At 40.0% G+C, this 23,749-nt stretch overlaps 1 protein-coding gene across 19 annotated transcripts in view; it reads right to left on the bottom strand.

The window, feature by feature from the left end:
- The window catches only part of TENM3 (teneurin transmembrane protein 3), a 1,299,256-nt gene that overhangs the window by 648,069 nt on the left and 627,438 nt on the right, over positions 1 to 23,749 (bottom strand). The gene's annotated exons all lie outside the window — the stretch shown is intronic.

Here is a 23,749-nt window from a genome sequence, read left to right on the forward strand (position 1 = left end):
GTGAAAGGTGGGTAAGAGATTGAATTAATAATTATAATGATAATAATATTGCTTTATGATGTCTGAGATGTTAAAGCTGATTCACATAACTAATTGGGTACTTGAAGAATTGCCATGTTGCACTTAATATCCATCTGATAATCAAATATAAAGAGCTCTCACTGTAATACAATGAGTGGTAACTAAGTCATAGAGTAGGTTCATTTATTTCAATGGGTCTACTCTGAGTATAACTAACATTGGTTACTGTTGAATAACTGTCCATGTATCTGGGGGGAAATGCTGAAAATCTGAAATACAACAAACATATCCTATTTCTGAACAAGACACTAATGGCTTCTATAGACTTGACAGCAACATACACAGAGAATGAGAGAAAATATAGTTAGCTGGCTTGTGTACAGGTGAAAATTATGCTGCATATTACATGTGAAAATGTCTTATGGACAACAATTCTGGGATAAACAAAGACAGCTCCTGAATTTATCAGTACTGAAACTACTTTGTATATGATTCTTTGGCAATCAAGAGCACCCACATGGTGGCTGGAAATCATTAATCAGGCAACCGAAGCTCAGTGTTTTGTGCTTGTCAGACAACGACCGCTGCTGACTCTAATGAACAAAGAAAGAGGATGCTCACTTTAAAATAAGGATGCACCTGTATGTGATAACTTCAGCTTCAGCATTTTGCTGTCCCAGACTCCCCAATTATCCTTTCCATTTGTCACACATTCCTCACCTATCCCACTTTTATATTGTAACTTAATTTGTTTTGGTTGTGCAGACATTCTAACTCCTGATTAGAAAAAGAAAGGCAAAATAATAACTCTGTGGAACAATATTGCCTTACTTGCATGATTAAGAAAAAAATAGATTTTATATAGTTAACTCTATAGAGTCCAGTTCAGTGTCAAATCTGAGTGCTCTTTCCTCATCCTTCCACTCCTTCCATTACTTGTCATATCCAGTGCAAAGTTCCCAGCTTGAATTAAGCCATAGTTCCCTGTTGTGACTGTTTCTCCCATTGCCACATGTCAAACTTCACCTGACAACAGGGCTAGCGCTACAATGAGACAAAGGAGTAGCAAATTGGTGCCCTCCTTAAGCCCAGATCTCATTATCACTGCTGGGAAAGTAAACTAGGAAAAAGAAGATCACTATGGGAAGGCTATCCCTTCCGGGAAGAGTTGAAGTTAGTGAACCTGTTGCTAGTAAGGAACTCTGTACCTGGGCCTCTAGAAACAATGCTTGTCTCAGAAGTATTTCCAAGCTATGAAGATGCTCTTTCAAGAAGAGCACAACCATCATCCACCTGTGCCATGTCCTTTTCAGTGTATGCAATGTTCTAGGAAAAGATTCATGGATTTCACACCTCACAAGTCATCTCTGCAAATTCAGAATGAATACGGGTGTTACTTGGGCCAGGACTCTTTCCTATATAACATTCATGTTAACCTCAAAAAGAAAAAAGCCAACCCTGCTTTACACAGACATTAAGAAATACAGAACTATGGAAATATAAAAATAGGGGAACGACTAAGAAATTGAAGGAAGGTCATGTGTGTGCTTTAAACAAGGAACAAAGTGTTAGATTCCAAGCATAACAAGCCAGTTACAAACACATATCTCATCAAAGGCTACTATCCAGTGAGACTTAACATTTTCCAATTTCTAACTTCAACACTTTCATTAAGCTAGTGCCAAATACCAGAGAAGGTTTGTGCCCCTCCCTTTTCACCCAGACATAGCAATGGTAACCGTGGAGTCTAGTTTGAGAGGGCTGGCAGGAAGCACAGTGAGCAGAAAAATGGATAGTGCAAAGGGTAGATACCCTGCAGCCGTGTACCTCACCTCTATACATGATTTTGCTTGTCTATCCCATAGCAACTCATTTGTCTGAGTGTGGCATGAAAAAAGCTGTTGACAACTGTTGTGAAATGGCCTATCCAAGGCACAGATCAGGGTACAGAGCACAAAGGAAGCAAATTACCACTCAGTAGGCAGGTTCCAGCACATAACCTGGCTGCTGGCCAAGTCTCCTTTTATTAGTATAAGGGTCAGGTTTATTTCAGATGTACAGTGAGGCATCTAGAAGGAAAAAAATAGCCTTTAAGATGTGGGCTGCTAGCTCAAGCAGAAAGGGATACAATGCAGGTGCCATAAACTCATAAACTTTTTTATTTTGGACAATGACAATACAGATAGGAATAAGAAGAATAAGGGATACTGGTACAAATGTTAAGGAAGTACATTAATGAATACTTACATAATATACATCAATATAAATCTACAAGGAAATTATTTCACAACTGATAAGGAAAAGCCTTGGAAATCTCAGAATCAAGTAGAGGGGAAGCATGGTGTACTGACTAGAATGTTAGACTAAGATGAGAAAGACCTATTTAGTGGTACCTCTGGTTACGGACTTAATTGTTCCAGAGGTTCTTTCTTAACCTGAAACCATTCTTAACATGAAGCACGCTTTTGCTAATGGGGCCTCCTACTACCACCGTGCCGCTGGTGCGTGACTTCCGCTCACATCCTGGAGCAAAGTTTGCTACCAGAAGCATCTACTTCCAGGTTAGCGGAGCTCGTTGCCCAAACCGTTTGTAAGGAGGATGGTATGTAACCCGAGGTTCCACTGTATTGGAATTTCCACTCAGCCAGGAAGCTCACTGGAGGACCTTAGACAAGTCTATCTGAACAGGCTACCTCATAGAGTTGTTGTGAATATGAAATAGAGGTAACTATATGTATGCCAACTTGATCACCTCAGAAGAAGGAAAGAAGGAAGACACTCAAAGACTAATAAATGTATCATTTTCAAGTAGTAAATAAATAATAAGGATCAATTGGTTTGGTACTGTTCTTCATCTACACACAAATGACCTAGATGAAGTAGATTCACAAAAATTGCAAATGATACAAAGCTGAAAGTAATTACTAACAACTTTGAAAATAGCCTAAAAATCCAACAAGATCCTGAAAGATTTGAAAACTGAGTTGAGAACTTCAAATATAAGAAGGACAAAAGTCCAATCTACATTTACATTTAGAAGCACAGCTTCAAACAGGTGGAAAAGCAGTATAAAATATTTATATAAATAAGCAGAATCTAACAAGATGTAAAGAGGGACTTAATGCAAGACTTGTTCTATTTCATTCAGAAGCCATAAGAAAATACAACTTGGAGAACTGCCCAGGACTAAGGTATTAAATCACTCTGAATTAAGACAAGTATTTAACTATATCCATTGGAATGATTAAAAGAAGAAGAAACTGCTTTGAAGAATGCATTTCTTTCAAGTCAGTTTTGAGACTGTTTTGGGTGTAATGTATTCTCTTTAAATAATTTAAAGATTATTGTCACTTAATGGCAAGGGAGGTCCCTCTTATGGGCAAAGTGGGGCATAACCTTACCAGGTTTCTGACCCCCCGCAATCCAAATCTCCAAAGCCAAGGTTTAGTCTTTTTCTCCAGCCTCTTTCTCTCCCAAAAAGTAAAACAGGGCAAGCCTGTTTTTGGAACGTTTTTTGGAAGCCAAACATCCGGACGCGGCATCTGATTGCGTGCAGGAAGCTCCTGCAGCCAATCGGAAGCTGCACCTTGATTTTCAAATGGTTTCAGGAGCTGAACGGACTCCCAGAATGGATTAAGTTCGAGAACCAAGGTACTGCCATATCCCCAAGTGAATCACAACTTGGATTTGTGGGGGGTTTTTACCTGCTGACAACAGAAGCAGATGCTTTGTTTTAACCCCTTTCGCAAAATTTCAAAATGCTTTTGCAAGTATTCAGAGTGTAATCCCGCATATATCATGGAACAATCCCCATGAAATTCAATGGGGTTTATTTCTGAGTAATGTATTTCTGAGTTTTTTTGGCATGAACCTACAATTGTGACAGCAAGGGTCCCTTCTGAACCAAGGTGAGATACTTAAATGCTAAGTGTTAACAAAATTGCAATGTTTACGATTCCACTGTGTCTTTGCAGAGGAGGATAGGGACAGAACCAGAACATGCAGGGCCACATCTGTTTTTCCCAGCAGAGTAGCAACTGTAGCAGCAGAAACCCCTTCGGAACAAGGGAAATACACTTTGGGTGCTAAATACTTCTACAACTGTATCCCTTATGTACCCACTGTTACTTTTTCAAGGGAAAAGGATGGAGACCTCCTTGCAGCCACACCAAGTTTAGGGTCCACCAGCCTCTACTGCTTAATGAAAGACAATGGATCTGGAACCAAAGGTTTCATTGATATTGTTAGGCTCTCTAAGTTATGCCTGTTCTATTTGTTGTTGTTAATTTTATTTTATTGAAATATTTTTTACGAACATTTGATGAGCTTTAACTGGACTATTTCAACAAAGTATGCAAAGAGAAAAAGAACAAATAAAAAGTTGCCTTTTATTCTAAAGAAAAAAGAAAATGTAGATGAAAGATACATAACCAATGCAATTATTTTGCTTAGAAACCCAAACCATACCTCTGTAGTAAGTGTAGATTTCCCCAAGGTGTTAATATCTCTTATTGTTTCATTCTGTTTGTTAATTGTTCTTTTAGGAGCCATTAAATTGTAGTTGTTAAGAGTACCAACTGTTCATTAACCAAAGAAACGACTCTGGACTTCTTCCTAGTTGAAAATATGTATAATGCTGCCAAGTCTGAATGTTTTTGCTAAAATCAATGCAACATAAATTTCTATATTATTTTCTGGCCAATTGTATTTTTAGAGGCTTACAGCACAGTGGATCACAGAAACTGCATTTCCAGAACTTTGTGTGAAACATGAGTTTTCATCAAATCTATACCCTGCACATTCATTCTCATTGAACTTTGCATAGTGCTGTATCCTGTTTCCACTGGCTTATTAGCACTACATGTGCTGCAGCTAGCACAGAGACATTCCTGAATAGCTCAATCTTAAGGCACAGGATCCAGATAAACAAATAAAAGCTTTCCTGTAGCTCCATTGTTCCTTGCCTTCAGTACCTTCACAGAGTACTGTTTCTTAAATTTACCCCTGTTTGGATGAACTTGTGTACTGCCCACCATGTTCCACCCAAGAGCATTAATTTCATGCAACTTCTAAACACTTCTCCTAATATACAGCATAAGTTGTATTTCATGATGCAAGACTCTAATTCACTGAAGCTAGCTTCCTGTTAGTGTTTCCAACATACACATCAAGCCTTCTGAAGAATGGTTGAGGGAGTTGAGTATGTTTAGCCTGGAAAAGAGAAGACCAATAGGAGATATGATAGCCATCTTCAAATATCTAAAGGTTTGTCACATGGAAGATGGAGCAAGCTTGTTTTCTCCTATTTCAGAGTGTAGACTTCAGGTTACAAGAAAAGGGACTCTGACTAAACATCAGGAAGAACTTATTGATGGTAAGAGCTGTTTGACAGAAGAATTAGCTACCTTTGGAGGTGGTGGACTCTCCTTCACTGAAGGTTTTTTAAAGCAGAGGTTGGATGGTCATCTGTCCTGGATAATTTAGTTGAGATTCCTGCATTGCACCTTGCGGTCCCTTCCAACCCCACAATTCTGATTCTATTACACCCTTTTTGTTTGTCTGCAGATGCAGCAAAACTACAACCAAGCCCAGACTCTGCCACTGATAGAAATATAACATTGGATCTTTATCCACAGTTTCTATGCCAAACTACAACTTTTTCAAGACTGATATATAAGGTAGCTGTTCTGAAATCACAATAATCCATTTTGATTTTTCTCATACTCACTGTTAAAATGATTTACTAATAAAATGGTTATTTACTGAAGTGTGCCTTGGCATCTTTTAAGTGGTAAGAACATTGATATGTGAATTTGAACAGTTTGGTATCAATGGGTAACTAACATTTTATGGTTCGTTACAGGAATGTAACTCATTGAACTATCTATATTTTTCATAGCCTAATTTGAAAGAACGTGCAAAAAGGGACTGTGCAATCATTACACAGTAATAGTTGAAATTCCTCTTCTCTTTTAAGGACATGTCAGAATCAATAGGGTTTCTTTGGGGGGGGGGTGGATTTACAAGCTCAGCAGTAAACTTGACAGGGCAAGATCAACATTATTAACCCACAAACCATTGCCTATTTCCTGAAGATAGCTCTGAAAACAGAAAGCTGAACAATTTATCCCCTCCCCTATCACCTGTGGTGAATGAGCACCTGAATCCTTCACTGTGTTGTACAAGTCAAACTTTTGCTGTCCACAATACATACTCCATGTAGAAAGAACATAGCTTTAATCAAAATGGCACCTGGTGTTCATGGTGAATTATTCAGAAAATTAATTTGTCATGAGCCTTGTTCACCATGAAGTGGAAGATCATAGGGAGAGCAGTTATGTGGAGCAGTCCCGATTATTGCAGCATAATTAATAGGGTTTTTTTGTCCCCCCCCCAAGCTTCACCAAACCTCCTGATTGCCATATGTGAAGATTTTAATTCATTTCTAGAGTGTCCTTTCAGTTTCTACACCTATGCATGGAACTTCTTTTTGATCAGATAGATAAAAGGCAAACAGGTATCAGTCTTTAAATCTTTTAAGCTATTGAAACAGAGCATGCATAGTTTTTACAGTTGGAGAAGTCTGAATCTTCTCAATTTGGCACCTCAGTTCTGAATCAGAGACTACCACAGCTCTGAGTCATGTCTGGGGATCATATAGCTGTGATCACTGTTGCAAATTAGCAATGTGACCAGAAAATATGTATTCTGAGGTCAAGGCTACTTCTTTTCATGTCACTTTCACACTATTTCCTTCTCTGGCTTCTGTAACAAACTGTCTGGAACAGATTAAGTAGGGACACCCACTAGTTTTGATCACTGGGCATCAAAACTTACAGCTGTTTCTCACATAAATTAATATTTATCTTCAAGGAATTCCCCTCTGGTTAAAAACTGGCCTTTTCTCATAAAGTTTTGAATAGGAAGCAATATTGCACTGTTTCCCCAATGCTTATGAAATGTATATTTAACCCAGGTAATGAGTGTCAATCCAAACAAAAAGAGAGATCTACAGTTTGCAAATCATTCATATTGTAATAGAAAAAATAGTAAAAACCACATTCTAAATTCCACTTGGCTTCACTTGTAAAGATACTTCACTGAAGTCTGTTCCACTGAAGTGAAAGATGCTTGCATCTGCCAAGAACTTGGAGCAGTGGGCTGCCCCTTGCCAATATTATGCATCAAAAAAGTTCATTCTGACATGATTGATTGCTATTTTAAAATAAATCAGTTATTAGCTAGTGATCTACTTTTGGGGGAAAGAGCCCCAAAGCCTGGCATAATTGGGTCCATTCCAAGATTCTGACTAATCCTATTCAACTGCAACACATGAGTTAAGAGGTGTTCCCACTTCCCTGTACAGTGGTACCTCTACTTACGGACGCAATCCATTCTGGGGCGCCATTCGCACCCTGAAAAGTCCGTAAGTAGAGCGCCACCTCTGTGTGTGCGTGTGACGCAATAGAGCACTCCTGCGCATGCACGAAGAACGCTTCTGCGTGTGTGGAGAAACCCGGGAGTATACACTTCGGGGTTTGCTGCGTTCGCAACAGAAAATCCGCAAAATGAACCTAATGCAACTAGAAGTAAGACTGTACAACTATTGTTACTCAAGATACTTGTATGCTATTTAGGATGGCATGTTATGGAGGAATAGTGGTAAGCTTCTCGATTAAATTACCATTATTTGTTAGAGCAGGCATAGGCAAACTTGGCCCTCCAGATGTTTTGGGACTACAACTACCATCATCCCTGACCACTGGTCCTGTTAGCTAGGGATGATGGGAGTTGCAGTCCCAAAACATCTGGAGGGCCAAGTTTGCCTATGCCTGTGTTAGAAAAATCAGAGTCATTCAATAGACTAGACCCTAAACAAGTGATGAACATATCTTATGCTGGCCTCTACTAACAGGGCAGGGGAGCTTTACACCATGGGTTGACAAAAGCACCACAAAGTGAATACCTGGCATAGAAGGAATCTGCTATATGATTGCTAGCTTTTGATCCACCTAAAAAAAAAGAAAAAGGCATATAACTGATCTTTTGTTACAGGTAATCTGAGCTCAACACCATTTCCTAGGGAAAATCTACAGCAATAAGCAAAACAAATAAGCTAAAGGAATTAAGTTTTCATCATGTATGTTTAAATAAATAATACATATAAAATACAAACCACATAAATCAGAACTTCTAACACTGCAATTGTGCTGAACCTGGACCAAAGAATACTGATGGTGGCTAGGTCATCCCTACATCACACATTTATAGCACTCTTAAAACTTTTGAACAGTCATGGAGAACTGGGAATTATATTTTGTAAAGGGTCCTGGAAATTCTAGCTCTATGAGGTCAGCACTCTTCACAAACTACGGTTTCCAGGATTCTTCAGTGGAAGTAGTAACTTTTGAAAGTGGTGTAAGAGTGCTTCAGATATGTGGTGCAAATAGTATTAGACTGGTGTAGCTATAGCAGTAGTAAAAAGTCTGATTTAACGTGCAGGAACCACATTAATCTAAGCACACATATAAATAAAACAATTATATTATGACTGTATTACTATTTTATAGTGTCTTAATTATATGGTGCCTCCTATATCAACAATATTTTACAAAACATAAGATTTTCTCAGTTTAAAACTGAGAATCAAATTGTGCAATTCTCTTTCTCAAAATTCTTCACAATAAAATCTAATTCGAGAACAAGCTGCCATTACAACTGTTCAAAAAAGACACTGAAAGAACTTAGGCTGCAATTCCTATACCCACTTTCCTTGGAGTAGGCCAACATGTCCCCTCAGTGGGACATACTGAGTGCATATTTATAGGATTGTGAGGTCACTACTTCTTTTCAAACACTAGAGAATTACACAATGTTTCTGAAAGTTGGTGATTTTGACCCTGGAATTCCAAGGAATATGGGGGTAAGTCTTGACTAACTAACCTAATATGACCACCAACATGTTACCTCTCAGAATCTGCAAGGCTTAATAACTTGGGACTTTTGGAATGCTCTGAATCATTTAAAAATCCATGCTCTGAAGGAGATAGAGTTTTGGTCACAAGACCCATGGGGTTACCATCATGCCCATGATAACAGGGTGTGAACACACAAGCTTATATTCTGTGAGAACATGATCTGTGTGAACAGCACCATCTGGTGAGAGAACAATACTAATACACAAAATGAATTTTCATTAGTACTGTGATCATTTCCATCTGATTCAAGTTTTGTACCAAATCAATGCAATAATAATACTGGGAACTTTAAATAAAGGAACAATTGAAAAAATTGATAAAATATCCTCTTTGCTAATATTGTTCTTTAATCCATAAGCCATTACCACACCAAACACTAAAGAGAACACTGGAATCTAGTCTTTAATGCCATCACAGTATCTTTTTTCTTCTAAGCAACTGTTCAAACTGCAAATGTAGGATCTTTTTACATTGCATAAAACTTAAGTAAAAACATGCATCAACAACCTTCAAAACAAGTGAAATATTGACCAAATTGCGAAGCTACTCAAACATTAACAAGCCCTGTGTGTACCAATTTGACATGCTCTCAGCATTACTCTGTATAATTCAGCTACAAATGCTAAATGTTATCACCAATACATTTTTCTGTGCTGCAGAATAAAAGGCTTAGTGATTTATTTTACAGCTTGTAATGAATTAGCAAGCAGGAGAGTAAATAATGCAAGCTGAAAAGTTAGTAATTGGCGATGACATTAATGACACTCCTGCATGTTCATTTCCACTGCTTTTCTTAAATTAGCAAAATAGTTTTAGAGGCAGGCAAAGGTTATGCGAAAAAATAAACTTATTATTTAAGGCTTGTGCATCCATTTTTACCACATCAGTAAGGTGCTTTCTTCAAATGGAACTGGGCATTTTACATGTATGTCCAGATGCAAGTAGGACAGAACTCCTTTACCGTTTTTTGTTGGAATAAGTAGTTCTGCTAAAGTAAATATTTTATCCTTGCTATTAAAATTAAAGGAGATCTGCTCTCTCTGTTTGATCATCCTATCAATCCTCCCACTGTACAGGTATTTTTTTAAAAAAATTACATTAATTACATGAAAGCAATCAATGCAACTAAAATAATAATTAAATAGCCACTACAGAACCCTTTCCCCAAGCAGGGGTTTATTAAAATACAGTGGTACCTCGGGTTACAGACGCTTCAGGTTACAGATTCGCTAACCCAGAAATAGTACCTTGGGTTAAGAACTTTGCTTCAGGATGAGAACAGAAATCGCGCAGCAGCAGCGCGGTGGCAGCAGGAGGCCCCATTAGTTAAAGTGGTACCCGAGGTACCACTGTATTTATATGCTGTCTGTTATGCAGGCATTTCAAAATTGTGTACAACAATCTCATAAAATACAGTACAAATACAAAAAAAAATCTACATTAACCCAGTAAAACAGACCCCACAAAAACCCCAGTAAAACAATGATCAGGCAGACAGTTAAACATATGCTTAAAATCTCCAAACAGCTTGCATCAGTAGCCAGCAAAATATATTATAAACAAGTAAGATTTCAATCTGCGCTAGAATTGCATTACTGGTGTGCATGCCTCATTTTTAGAGAGAGACCATTGATTGGTGACCCCTAGTGCAGGGGAAACAACGTTCACAGCACTTTTCGACTATGGGATGGCTCACTCTACTTTCCCCTGGGGCAGGGTTTATGCAGGATAGTTCCAGAAGGTTTTGCTACTGTGGTAGGCATAAGAAGAAACATTAATATCTTACAGCAAATTGCTGTGAGCTTTACAAATATTGTAAATAAATGAAAATTCTGGAAATTCTGAATATTCTGATGAATGTCCCTGTCATCCTGGGAAATATTTAGTCCTATTTGCATGACTTCTTTAGTAAGGTTTCTGCTTTCAGCAACTCACTTATTCCTGCCTTGCCAGTTCTGAACTTTATTTAGAGAGTGCATGAAGCTATCAGCCTGGAACTAAAATTCACTAGTTTTCTTAAGTCTTTACAGATAGCCTTATTAAGATTTTACCAGTCAATTTTTATATTAGCAGAGCCAACATAAATAACGAGCTTTCTAATGAAATAATGAGCCTCCTTACCATCATTTATTTAAGCCCTCTCTTACATGTGGGTATGAAAGAATGCTTGAATTAACTGTGCTCCTCTTCCTGCGCCCAACAAATGGTTGGTTTGTGGGGAGAAGCAATGATTTTGTTCTCAATTTTTTCCACCAGAATAAAAATCCCTCATAAAGCAAACATCTTTTCACAAGATCAACAATGCCGGTATTCAGCTATTGCCAATGAACCTTTTCCTTTCCTTTTTTTATTTTAGAGGAACTAAAGATTACCATTCACTGGGACAGATTCTACCCTGTAACACTAAATAAGGTAGCACTGCTCTGGTCTTTTTTAATTATTAAAGGTCTTTTAAGTTAAACTGAAAAGACTACACAGGTATTCAGTGAAGATAGCTACAAGATGGAAAGGTACAAAAATCAAAGACTTGCCTGCAGGCACCAAGGGCCCTTGTTACAGCGGCTCTTTTCTCTCTCACAATTAGAATACTTGCCTGAGCTTGATAAGATTCCAGTGCATTTGGCATTTATTTTTATTTCATATTTATATCCCGTGACGGGGCGTCACTATTCAAGTGGAATGCGCACGGCTAATTTGCTGACATCCTAACAGGAACACATTGCTTGATGTCCCTTGTGATAAACTGTAATGCATTAGAATTCTTCACCTTGTATGAGGTTATAATTGTTACAATGAGAAAGGACATTGCTCATATTGTTATATGAGCAGAGGAGTTTACTCCTCTGGAGCGTGCTCTGAGGGAGATAGGATTTTTCAAGTGGAGATGGGAGAGAAGTGCAGAAGTTAAAAGAACTGGAGAATTTATTTTATTAAAATACAAATGCAGGACTATGACCTTCTGTGGAACACTATTCCAGCGTGTAATAAAATAGGCTTATTTTTATGCCACATGCAGCACTTACCTGCTAAATAATATTCAGTATTGTCCTATTCCTGATATAATTATAGGAAACTTCTTTTTTTAAAAAAGGCAAAATAACTATATAGCATTTTAAGGGCCAAATGATACATTTCTGGGTAATAGTGTCTTTCCTTGTGGCAACTCTTTGTATCTTGTGCAACCTGATGCACACCATTGTTATAAATTTCTTAGTGGCGTAAGCCCCCTCCCCCCGCACTCACAACTTCAGAGGAAGGGAACACTGTCAAAAATCTTGTCTATGTCAAAGCAGAGGGGCAAATTCTGCTGCTTCTTAAATCTGGCCAACAGTTTTTATACTTTTTAAGACTAATATGTGCAGCATGTGCTGCACACCCTCACATACTGCAGTTGCCACTGGCACAAGGTATGAAGGACCCACAACCTCCATTTTGTAGGTACTACTCTGGAGGGCTTCTACTGCAATTTTTATTGTGGTCCCCAAACCAGAAACTTCAAAATGTCCTATACAGAGGCACTTCAGAATTATAGAGTACTGTAGTAATCTCAGATGTCTACACTTTTTTTAAAAAAAATGATGTGAAACATTAATACATGGAATCACTAAGTAGCCTGCCAGATATGAAGGATGAAAGTGTGGTTGCCAACTGCCAGCAAATTTTACTTACAGGGAGAAAGTGTGTGTGTGTGTGTGTGTGTGTGTGTGTGTGTGTGTTTAAAAGAGCTGCTATCTATGAAATAAGTAAATTGAGCTGACTGTCAGCACAAAATGTAGTCTTAACCTGCCATCTGTGAGAATTGCTAGAGGTGATTTTATCTGACCTTTGAAACAAATTGCCCACACAAAATGGAACATGCAAATGTATGTAGGAAAAACTAACAATGAAACTATACCTGGCATAATATATAAAAATTTTTTAAAAATTGTCCAGTAGCACCTTAGAGACCAACTAAGTTTGTTCTTGGCATAACCTGGCATGTTTGCTGTTATATTATTTTTATGGTCTTCTTAATTTGCTTTGTACTTCACCCAAAGCTTCACTAAAATACTGATAAAACATCAGGCCAGTTTGATGTTTGGATATTTTCCACCCAAGGTTTCCTGAATGGTGTGGAACCACCCTGTTGGTGCTCTTTGATATTTCAGTGCCTTTCAACACCACTGATCATGCTGTCCCTTCTGGATGGGCGTTGGAGGCATTGTATTGCAGTGCTTTTCCTCCTACCTGAAGGGTCATTACCAGAAATTAGCACTAGGGGACTCCTGATCAGCCCTATAGCTTCAAACTGTGGGGTTCCACAGGAGTCCATTTTGTCTCATATTATTCAGCATCTATATGAAACAGTTGGGTGTTGCCATTCAGAGATTTGGAGCATAGTGTCATCAGATTGCTGAATACATGCAACTCTATGTCTTCAGTCCTTTTGAATCAGGAGAGGCTCTGAAGGTATAGAACCAGTACCTGGAAAGAATTATGCATTGGATGCGAGTCCATAAACTGAATCTGAAAAGACATAGTTGCTGTGAGAGGGAAGTTTGCATGGCTGGGAATTAGATGGATTACCTGTTCTGGCAGCAACTGCAGTCTCCTTAAAGGAACAGGTTAATAGTCAAGGAAGCTCTTGGATTCTAACCTATTACTACAGTTCAAAGTGGCTTCTGTGGCCAGAAGTTCCTATATACAGCTTAAGCTGGGTTGCCAAGTATAGCTGTTTCTGGACCAGAGATAATTTGGCCTCAGTTACCCATGCTCTAGTGACCTTCCATCTGGACTACTACAATGTGCTCTAGATTGTTTTGTGCAGCTAATTGTGCACAAAATGGGAGCAAAGAAAAAAATGTTGTCACCACTATAGAAATGGTGACAGCCATATCATAATAATAATAATAATAATAATAATAATAATAATAATAATAATAATAATTTATTATTTATACCCCGCCCATCTGGCTGAGCCTCCCCAGCCACTCTGGGCGGCTCCCAATCAGTATTAAAAACAATACAGCATTACATATTAAAAACATCCCTGAACAGGGCTGCCTTAAGATGTCTTCTGAACGTCAGGTAATTCTTTATCTCTTTGACATCTGATGGGAGGGCGTTCCACAGGGCGGGCGCCACTACCGAGAAGGCCCTCTGTCTGGTTCCCTGTAGCCTCACTTCTCGCAATGAGGGAACCGCCAGAAGGCCCTCGGCGCTGGATCTCAGTGTCTGGGCTGAACGATGGGGGTGGAGACGCTCCTTCAGGTATACAGGACCGAGGCCGTTTAGGGCTTTAAAGGTCAGCACCAACACTTTGAATCGTGCTCGGAAACGTACTGGGAGCCAATGCAGATCTCTCAGAACCGGTGTTATGTGGTCCCGGCGGCCACTCCCAGTCAGCAGTCTAGCTGCCGCATTCTGGATTAATTGCAGTTTCCGGGTCACCTTCAAAGGTAGCCCCACGTAGAGCGCATTGCAGTAGTCCAAGCGTGAGATAACTAGAGCATGCACCACTCTGGCGAGACAGTCCGCGGGGAGGTAGGGTCTTAGCCTGCGTACCAGGTGGAGCTGGTAGACAGCTGCCCTGGACACAGAGTTAATCTGCGCCTCCATGGACAGCTGTGAGTCCAAAATGACTCCCAGGCTGCGCACCTGGTCCTTCAGGGGCACAGTTACCCCATTCAGGACCAGGGAATCCTCCACACCTGCCCGCCTCCTGTCCCCCAAAAACAGTACTTCTGTCTTGTCAGGATTCAACCTCAATCTGTTAGCCGCCATCCAACCTCCAACTGCCTCCAGGCACTCACACAGGACCTTCACCGCCTTCACTGGTTCTGATTTAAAGGAGAGGTAGAGCTGGGTGTCATCTGCATACTGATGAACACCCACTCCAAACCCCCTGATGATCTCTCCCAGCGGCTTCATATAGATATTAAAAAGCATGGGGGAGAGGACAGAACCCTGAGGCACCCCACAAGTGAGAGCCCAGGGGTCTGAACACTCACCCCCCCACCTTCTGGACACGGCCCAGGAGGAAGGAGCGGAACCACTGTATAACAGTGCCCCCAGCTCCCAGCCCCTCTAGACGGTCCAGAAGGATGTTATGGTCGATGGTGTCAAAGGCCGCTGAGAGATCCAGCAGAACTAGGAAACAGCTCTCACCTTTGTCCCTAGCCCGCCGGAGATCATCAACCAGCGCGACCAAGGCAGTTTCAGTCCCATGGTGAGGCCTGAATCCCAATTGGAAGGGATCCAAATGGTCCGTTTCCTCCAGGCGTGCTTGGAGTTGTTCAGCAACCACCCGCTCAATCACCTTGCCCAAGAATGGCAGATTTGAGACTGGGCGATAGTTGGCCAAATTGGCCGGGTCTAAAGATGTTTTTTTAAGAAGCGGTTTAATGACCGCCTCTTTCAGCGGGTCTGGGAAGGCTCCCTCACAGAGGGAAGCATTCACCACCCCGCAGATCCCATCGCCCAGCCCTTCCCGGCTCGCTTTTATCAGCCAGGATGGGCAAGGATCAAAGAGACAGGTGGTCGGTTTCACTCGTCCAAGCAGCCTGTCCACATCCTCGGAGGTAACAGATTGGAATTGATCCCATGTAACAGGACCAGACAGAACTCTAGCACTCTCCCGCCCTGGCCCTGCTCCCACGGTGGAGTCTACCTCCTTCTGAATCTGAGCGATTTTATCTGCAAAAAACTTTGCAAAAGCATTGCAGGAGATCTTGGGGTCCCTACCAGGCCCCGGTGGTACAGGTGGTTCTGATAGATTGCGAACCACCTGAAAAAGTCTCCTGCTGCTGTTTTCTGCAAATGCAATGGAGGCGGTGAAGAAGGCCCTCTTCGCCGTCGCCATTGCCACTTGGTAGGCTCGACGTTGAGCTCTAACCCGTGTCCGGTCTGATTCAGAATGAGTTTTCCACCACCGGCGCTCTAGCCGTCTCAACGATTGTTTCATCACCCTCAGCTCCGGGGAAAACCACGGGGCTGTCCGGGCTCCATGCAATCGGAGAGGGCGCTTCGGGGCCAGACAGTCAATAGCCCTGGTTAACTCCGCATTCCAGCGGGCCACCAGGGAATCAGCTGAAAGGCCATCAACTTGGGATAAAGCATCCCCTACCACTCTCTGGAAGCCAATTGGATTATAGTGTTAATGTAATAGTGCCAATTGACATAAACAGCGTTTCCATATGAGTTTGGCTGAGATAACTGCTCAACATAGTCACTAGGTTCTCCCAAGCTGCCACCTCCTAAATGTCCTGCTTACATCCATATTAAACTTATTGTTTCTGGGCTCTACACCCATGCTGCAGAGACCCTTTCTGTAATTATATAAATGAACATTTTCCTGCCTAAGGTGAGGGACGAGATTTCCCCCTGCAGTCCATGTACAGAAGCCAGGCAGGCAGTTGAATCTTACCTCAATACTGGCAGTGGGATTCCACTGCATCTGAGAGCATAGACCAAATGCCATACCCAGCTTTCTCCTCCATTAGAAGGGTATAGCCAAGGGACTCAGAAAGATGCCCACCACAATGTCTCATCTGAGGCAGTCACCTCATTCTGCCTAGTAGTGAATAGAAGATTTCTACTATCTAGAATTCATCCAGAATACAGCAGGACGTATTAGTGTAGAGTGGTTAGGGATGGAATAAAAATTTGAATCAATTCATATTTACAGATTAATTTACCTAATTCACACTTTATGAAACAGTGTGAAACTTGAAGGACAATCATCCTTTAAATTCACACTTCTCCAAATTTTGTGATGTATATCTCAAGCCAAGTAATGTGGACATAAATGCATATACTAGGGTGACCTTGGTATGGATATAGAGGAGTCAGCTTTGAAGGCATTAAATAGGAAACACCTGATCTGATCTATCTCTGCAAAAGTTCAAGAATCCATGCTGATAGTACTTCACTGGTACTGAACACTAGGTTGAATAAATGGGGCTTTGCCTATCGAGTGTTGGTGGGGATGCGGTATGATAGGCTCTTTTCCCACATGTGGTAGTTATGTCAGCATTCTGGGCATAGATCTTTCAGGAAATTTCAGCCACTGTCCTGCAACTTCTACCACAAGACCCACTGTTGGCTTTGCTGTGGATCCTCCAGAAATGTATGATAGAAGTGTCCCATAAGAATTTAATACTGTTCCATCTGGCTGCTGCAAAACTCAAAATAAGCGATCACTGAAGACACACTTCTTCATTTACTTTGGAGGGATGGTGGGGAGAAGGTACAACAATTAGCAGTGCTGGAGAAACTGTTACAGAAAACAGGCTATGCCATGGTTGTGTATGTGACATAAACTGACAAATTTGCAAAAACCTGGTGGGCCATCATTCTGATTTTTAACAAGGAAGTCTGCACCAGGAGGCTACTGGATTTTCACCTTCATTTTTGGACTGACTTTTGTTGTTGCTTGATGGGATTAGTGTAATCACCTTTGTCATAATAGGGTGATGTTGATAGTGGGTTCTACACATACTGATAATGATGATTGACTATAGTCCACCAGTTTGTTTATAGTGTTAAGGTTTATTAATGCTCAAAATTCTACATTAAAATGCATATACTAGGATAAAGTGCATATTAGGGGAAATTGCATTACAACACGAATATTAGGAAGAAATCAAAGTCAAATGCTAATAATTTTTTCTGACTTTTTAAAAAGTGCAAACTGATGTGGAAATGTGGAAAACTGAATTTAAGATTTGAAAAATTAGAAACTGAGAGAAAATGCAATTGACATATTTGCCCATCCCTAAGGGTGGTCAAGATTTATTCTAAATGACATCTATTAAATCTACTGGGGTTATCACTGCTAGGCCCAAAGTAAGACAGAGATAATAGGAGTGATCTTCTAAGGCAGGGGTAGCCAGTGTGGTTCCATCCATGATCATTGGCTATGCACATAGTATAAAATCATAAGGGCACCATACTGGTTACTCATTCTCTAAGTGACAAAATGCCATCACAGTCATTGTGGTGTTAAGATGTTAGCTAAGTTAAATGTTCATTATCTGTCCCTTGAAGTTATACTAAAGTTGTGGCCCACTGTTAAATTTATTTACCTTCTAGTGTTTCCATCCCTCGGTGTGGGGGCAGTTTGGTACTGCAGAGTGAAACAGCCCATTTGATTAATAAAGAAAAGGCTATTGCATATAACTGAAATGCACTGCAGTTGCCTTGACTGTCATACAATCTCAGTGTAAAACCTGTTCTTGTCCAAAAAAACAAGTGCTCAACTATGCATAAATGCTGATAACTTTGCACACAAACCTGCCCGCTAGAATCACTCAGTGTGCTCCGAAGGTATGATACAGTAAGATACCTTACAATGGAATAATTATAAGAAAGCTGTTGCCTGCATAAATTCCTATTTACTTAGAAGTCAGCAGGCAACCTCCAAAATTCAAATGTACACATCCCTGAACACATAATGTGTGGTGAGGGATCAGAATCAAATCAAAGCTCTAAGACTCAGTATCAAGAATAGCTAACATGCTGGTATGCTCTCTGAGTCTGTTTATCCACCAAAGTTAGGAAGAACACGTGTGAATAATCCAACACCCCCAATGGAACATAATAGCTTTTGTTGGGGGGTGGGTGGAGTTTTACGTGGAATTATATCAGCTGCTGAGAAGGATATTTTTGTTATCATTCTAATGCTTATACAATCTGGCTTTACATATTTTACAGTTGCTTTTCTGCAAAGCAGCAAATGAATAAAATATACATGATTATTGCAAGGAAGGCTTCCTAAATCACCATAGGCCTACAAGAATGTTAAGAGCAAAATAGAATATAGATGTTCAGTTCTTTTATTTACAGTGCTTTAATTAGAGCATTTCTTGTACTTGGTACAGTAGTATAGCCATTTTTGGTGTAATAGCAGTGGTGAGATCTTAGACTAATAGACTCTAGCCACTGCACAGAATGGGAATACATAATTTATTTCACAAAGGTGGTTGGAGATCTTCTAATTTATGAGGGGGGTGAAGCAAATCCACAAGGGAGTAACTAATGGATGTCAATAAAGAATAGAAATAAATAATATATCCAGGTTGACCATAAACCAATACAGTATTAGCTTTATACAGTAGTTAAATATGTAAGTTTCCTTTTAGATATTCTTCTTACCCTAAAGCTCTAATGAGCTCCATTCCTCATTTGTTTCCCCATTCAGCCTCATAAAATGTAAAGTATTTGCACCAAACACTCCTTCTATCAGAGTGTTTTGAATATTTGCCTTATTAGACATACTGCAGCTTCTTAAAAGGTTCATAGCTGAAGGAAAGGCCCTGATTCTACTTTTCATAAACAGTTTCACGTCTGGGATATAAACTTTAAACCAAGCCATGATGGTAGATGTTATCTTGTAGTATCTCTGTGTGTGCAAGTATGAAATGGTTAAGCTGCCATGACGGCCAAATATATGGCTAAAGATGTGAACAGTAGTGGCCTGTAGGGAGGGGTGTCACCTCCTGGCACTGGTATTGTTGCAGCTTACTTGCATAGGGCTTGGGAGAGGCAGTGTAGCTATGAAGTCAGGGCTATGCAGGCATACTGGGGGAGCCAATCTGTGCAGACTTGACGTCATCTCATCTCAGCCTCACCCCGCCCCAGTTCTGTTCAGGTAAGCTGCAGTGGTGTTGCTCTTGGAAGGTTAGCTCTGCAACTCTGCCCCACCATTCAAGCCACTACTAGATGGGGTAGAAATGAATGGATGATGGAAAGTAAAAGGGAGGACTCTCTCTTCATCTATTAAGTGCCTTAGAAACAACAACTGGAAAACCAGTTTGGAAGAGGTATATTGTGAGCTTCCTGGACACATCTGGTTGGCCACTGTGGGAAACTGGACGTCATGGACCTTTGATATGATCCAGAAGGATTCTTAGTATGTTCTTATAGTGGTGGGTGAGCTTGTGAGGGCTTGTCTGAAACACCCACTTGTAATATTTAACAAAAAATATACATTTGCCAAATAGGATATGAGATGGAGAGACAGTATTGTATTTTTTTAAAAATGATATTTTATTAGATTTTATGAAAAAAAAAAAGATTACAAAGACAACAACAAAAATTAAACACAAAAAGATTACAAGAAAAAAAAGATTACAAAAACCAAAAATTCAACTCAAAAAAACAAGACAAAAATAAAAAAGAATAAAAAATAAAAAATAAAATCCCTCCTTTCAGATTTTTCGACATTCTTTCACTTGTTCTCTTGACTTCCTCCCACCTCCCTCTTTGTATTCCATTTAGAGAATTATTCAGCAAATTCAGCCTTATTCCTCAAACCTCTTCATTTTTTATATTAATCTCATTAATCCTTATCCTCTTGATCTTGAAAATTATTAAACATACACCATTGACTTTTCTGCTAAAGCCAATTATTCCTTTCCAGCATCTCTTAATATTTCATTAGTATTACACTAATTCCATAAATATAGGTTTATTACAAAAAGCATTTCTCATTCTAAATTTATCCAACGTCCCTTTTTCTGGTTCTGGATAATGTCAGTCCTTATATCATTATATCCTCAGTCCGGTGTTCTAATGTCTGAGGCCCTCAGGTCACTTCTAGGCCCCCTCTGCGGGTTTTCTTGTTTCTGTTTGTAGTTGCATACATCCTTGTTCCCCATCATTTAGTTTATAATCCAGAAAGCAGTTATTCCAGAAATGATCTTCCACCTGTTTCACAGTCCCACCAAGAATAACACTTTTCTTAAATCCAAAATTTAGCCAGTGTCCTCCAAGTTCCATTTCCCAATGTTGCAACTTTTGGTCATGTAGGACTTGAAGTCTCTTTATCTTTTGAGGTGCATTCACAGCCTCTTCCATCATTCTCTGACCTTGCACTTGCTCTGTTAATCCAACTTCCTGAGTAAGTTGTTGTGCGGTTTCTGTGACTGCATTTCCCCTTGGCACCTCCTTGCTGACTGCAGCTGTTATATAGACCATCTGTTGATTCATCCGAGATACTTTCTCATCCAGCTGGAGCAATACATCATATATTTTGTCCAGGGTAGATAAAACTTCCTTTCTAGTCATTTTGTCAAGGTCAGGGAACTAGTCCCACAGTCTATTTTTCCCAGTTACAGTGTTCTCTTTGCAGATTATAACAAACACCCTGGCTGGCTTCCTCTAGGGGGTGTAGTTACTTTTTGACATCCATTTTTAAAATGTAACCAACAAGGAAAAAGTTACTTTCCATTCTCAGATATTTTGTTTCCTTTCAACGTAAAACAAACAGGCAGAAGGGAGCATTAGAATTATTTTTTCCCCTTTTCCAGTTCTATCTTTCAATTTTTCTATAATCAAATTGTAGGCATCACCGACGGTTTCTTTCCTGTCATTCCGTCCCCAGATTAGGGACGGTGGAAGCTGATTTTCTTAACACACTCTCAGCAGGATTTAAAAGTCAAATTTCTCTCCCTTTCCTCCTGCTGGCTAGGGGGGGTTGATAATTAAAAATGCAGGAAATTCCCAGCTGTCAATTTACCCGGCTTTTAGCTTATAGGATCTTTGCTTTGTTCTTTATACAAGGAACGGGAGGCGGACTTCCTGTTTACACCTTCCCGTCTCGGTTCAAATTCAAAGATGTTTTTTTAAGTCCAAAAGTTTCAATTATCCTACGGGTTGTTGTTTAAAGTCCGAATTGTCACAGGAAAAAGGACAGCGCTCTCCGACTATGCAGCTTCGCTCCGCAGAAGTAGCGATTGACTCTCAGCACCACGTCAACCCCCGTCCCACTCCGGAGCCCTTAATAGGGTCCCTTTGCTAAACGGGGGGGGGGGGGGGCGCAAACGGTGCCCGCCGAGTCCCACGGTCGCAGGCTTCTTCCGCCTGCGATTTTTGAAAGGGTCCCCGCTTCGCTGCAGCGGTAAGACCCAGTTTCTATGGAGCTGTCTCCCTCTGGATCAGAAGGAATCCGCCATTGTCGGAGGCGCCGCCTCCGGAAGTCCGACAGTATTGTATGCTATATACTTAGTATCACGAGAACATATTAATTACCAATACTCTCCTTTAGATGGGAACTTGGCACAGGTAATAGAAGAATTGTGACCAAGTTCCCATCTAAAAGAGAACATAATTCTGGTAGCCTGACTAGTATGCCGTGCATAAAATTCAAACAGGACACTACAGAACAGAAGTTGCCTCTTCAGCTTTTGTAGCTGGAGTCAGTCAGGCTATTACGTATAATAGGGTTCCTTTATTTATCATACAAGGATGTGGCAGGACTTGGTTAGGCACAAAGGCAGAGCTGCAGTGTTTAGATACATTATCTATCAGCTAGAAAGAAACACACACAGTAAGCTTAGAAATACAGTTATATTTGGATCCCATGTCAGATAGAAAGTACAGTATTATCATAGAGTTACTATGGAATGCTTCTCATATTGGAATAGTATGTGACTTTCTCTCAATACAAATTCTGTTTGAAAAACTGCAAAACATCTTTTTTTTGTTATTGTTTAAATCTTCCACAAAAATTGGCAAAGCACATTCTTCATGCAATATTTATCCAAAGTAAACTTAAACTACTTGAAAACAAATTTCTGAGTGCAAATGCAACTGTTTTATAAGATGCACTTTGTGCTGCCTTTATAAGATGCACTTTGTGCAATGATGCTATTTACTGTTATTATAAGAACTGATAGATTTCAATATCAAGCAATTTATATAGGATGCAACCTTACTAGGCAGGTAACACCACTTGCCCTTGGCTATTATTTAGCCTGACCACAGGGCTTTCTGGAAACAGCAAAAGCTTTATAAGTGTCAGCTCATGGCTAAATCAATGTTTATGCATGATGTACCTTTGAATAGCAAACACTTGCTGCCTGCAAGCTAAACAATGTTTTTATCTGTTTGCCTATTTCTGGCCCTTCAACCACAGCCAAGGGTGTTGCAAATCACATTTAGTAACAATTATCAGCTGGCATTTCATGAACAGGAAAGTAGTGTGATTAATGAAAAGTGACACACCAAGATTACTTTGCTCTGCCAGTCTTCTTGGTGAATGGGCAACTCTGCTGAACCAAATCATGACCTTTGTTACCTTCAGTGGGGTCAGTGTGAATGCTAAGTGTTTAGAAGATTAGCTACTACAAATGTTCCAATATTATTTAATGAAGCTTCTACTAATGAACTGCAGGTAGCCAATTAAATATAATGATACAGTTTTCACCTCTCCAGTAAAGGTTGTGTGAAAAACCAAAACGATTACATTTTATTGTAAAAATGTGTTTTAAAAAAGCTACCCTAGACCTCTGCTGCCATAGGTTTTCACCCACCTTCAAAATCTGCCCAAACTTCTCATGCATCATTCTTGACTATCTTAAAAACAACAACTTTGTTTCCAATTCACATTTGATTTCTTGCTCTGCAGCTGTAGCAGTTTCATACATTTTCATTCTAGATCAATGCCATAGCTTGCAGTTAAAGCAGCTACTGATCTTATTACCCACCATGAAGTTTTTAAGTAACTTTATTGTACCCGTAGTAGCGACAGATTGCTTGGCACAGAGTTGAGAGAGAATGTGGCATAAAACAAAAGGGAGTACGTGGGCAGAATAGACACATCTTATAAAATGAATGATTTCATCTGGAAGTGTTCTGGGAACTCCCCCTCTCCTTCTTGTCCTTAAGAGGCCAGAAGAGTAAGCAAGTGAAACTGAGAGAGAGAGAGGATTGTAGGCAGTTTTGGCTCATGAAGAGCTTGTATATTGTAGATTTCAATACTAGGTATT

This window comes from Podarcis erhardii (genome assembly GCF_964252035.2).
Source record: "Podarcis erhardii genome assembly, chromosome: 9".
Classification (NCBI taxonomy): Eukaryota; Metazoa; Chordata; class Lepidosauria; order Squamata; family Lacertidae; genus Podarcis; species Podarcis erhardii.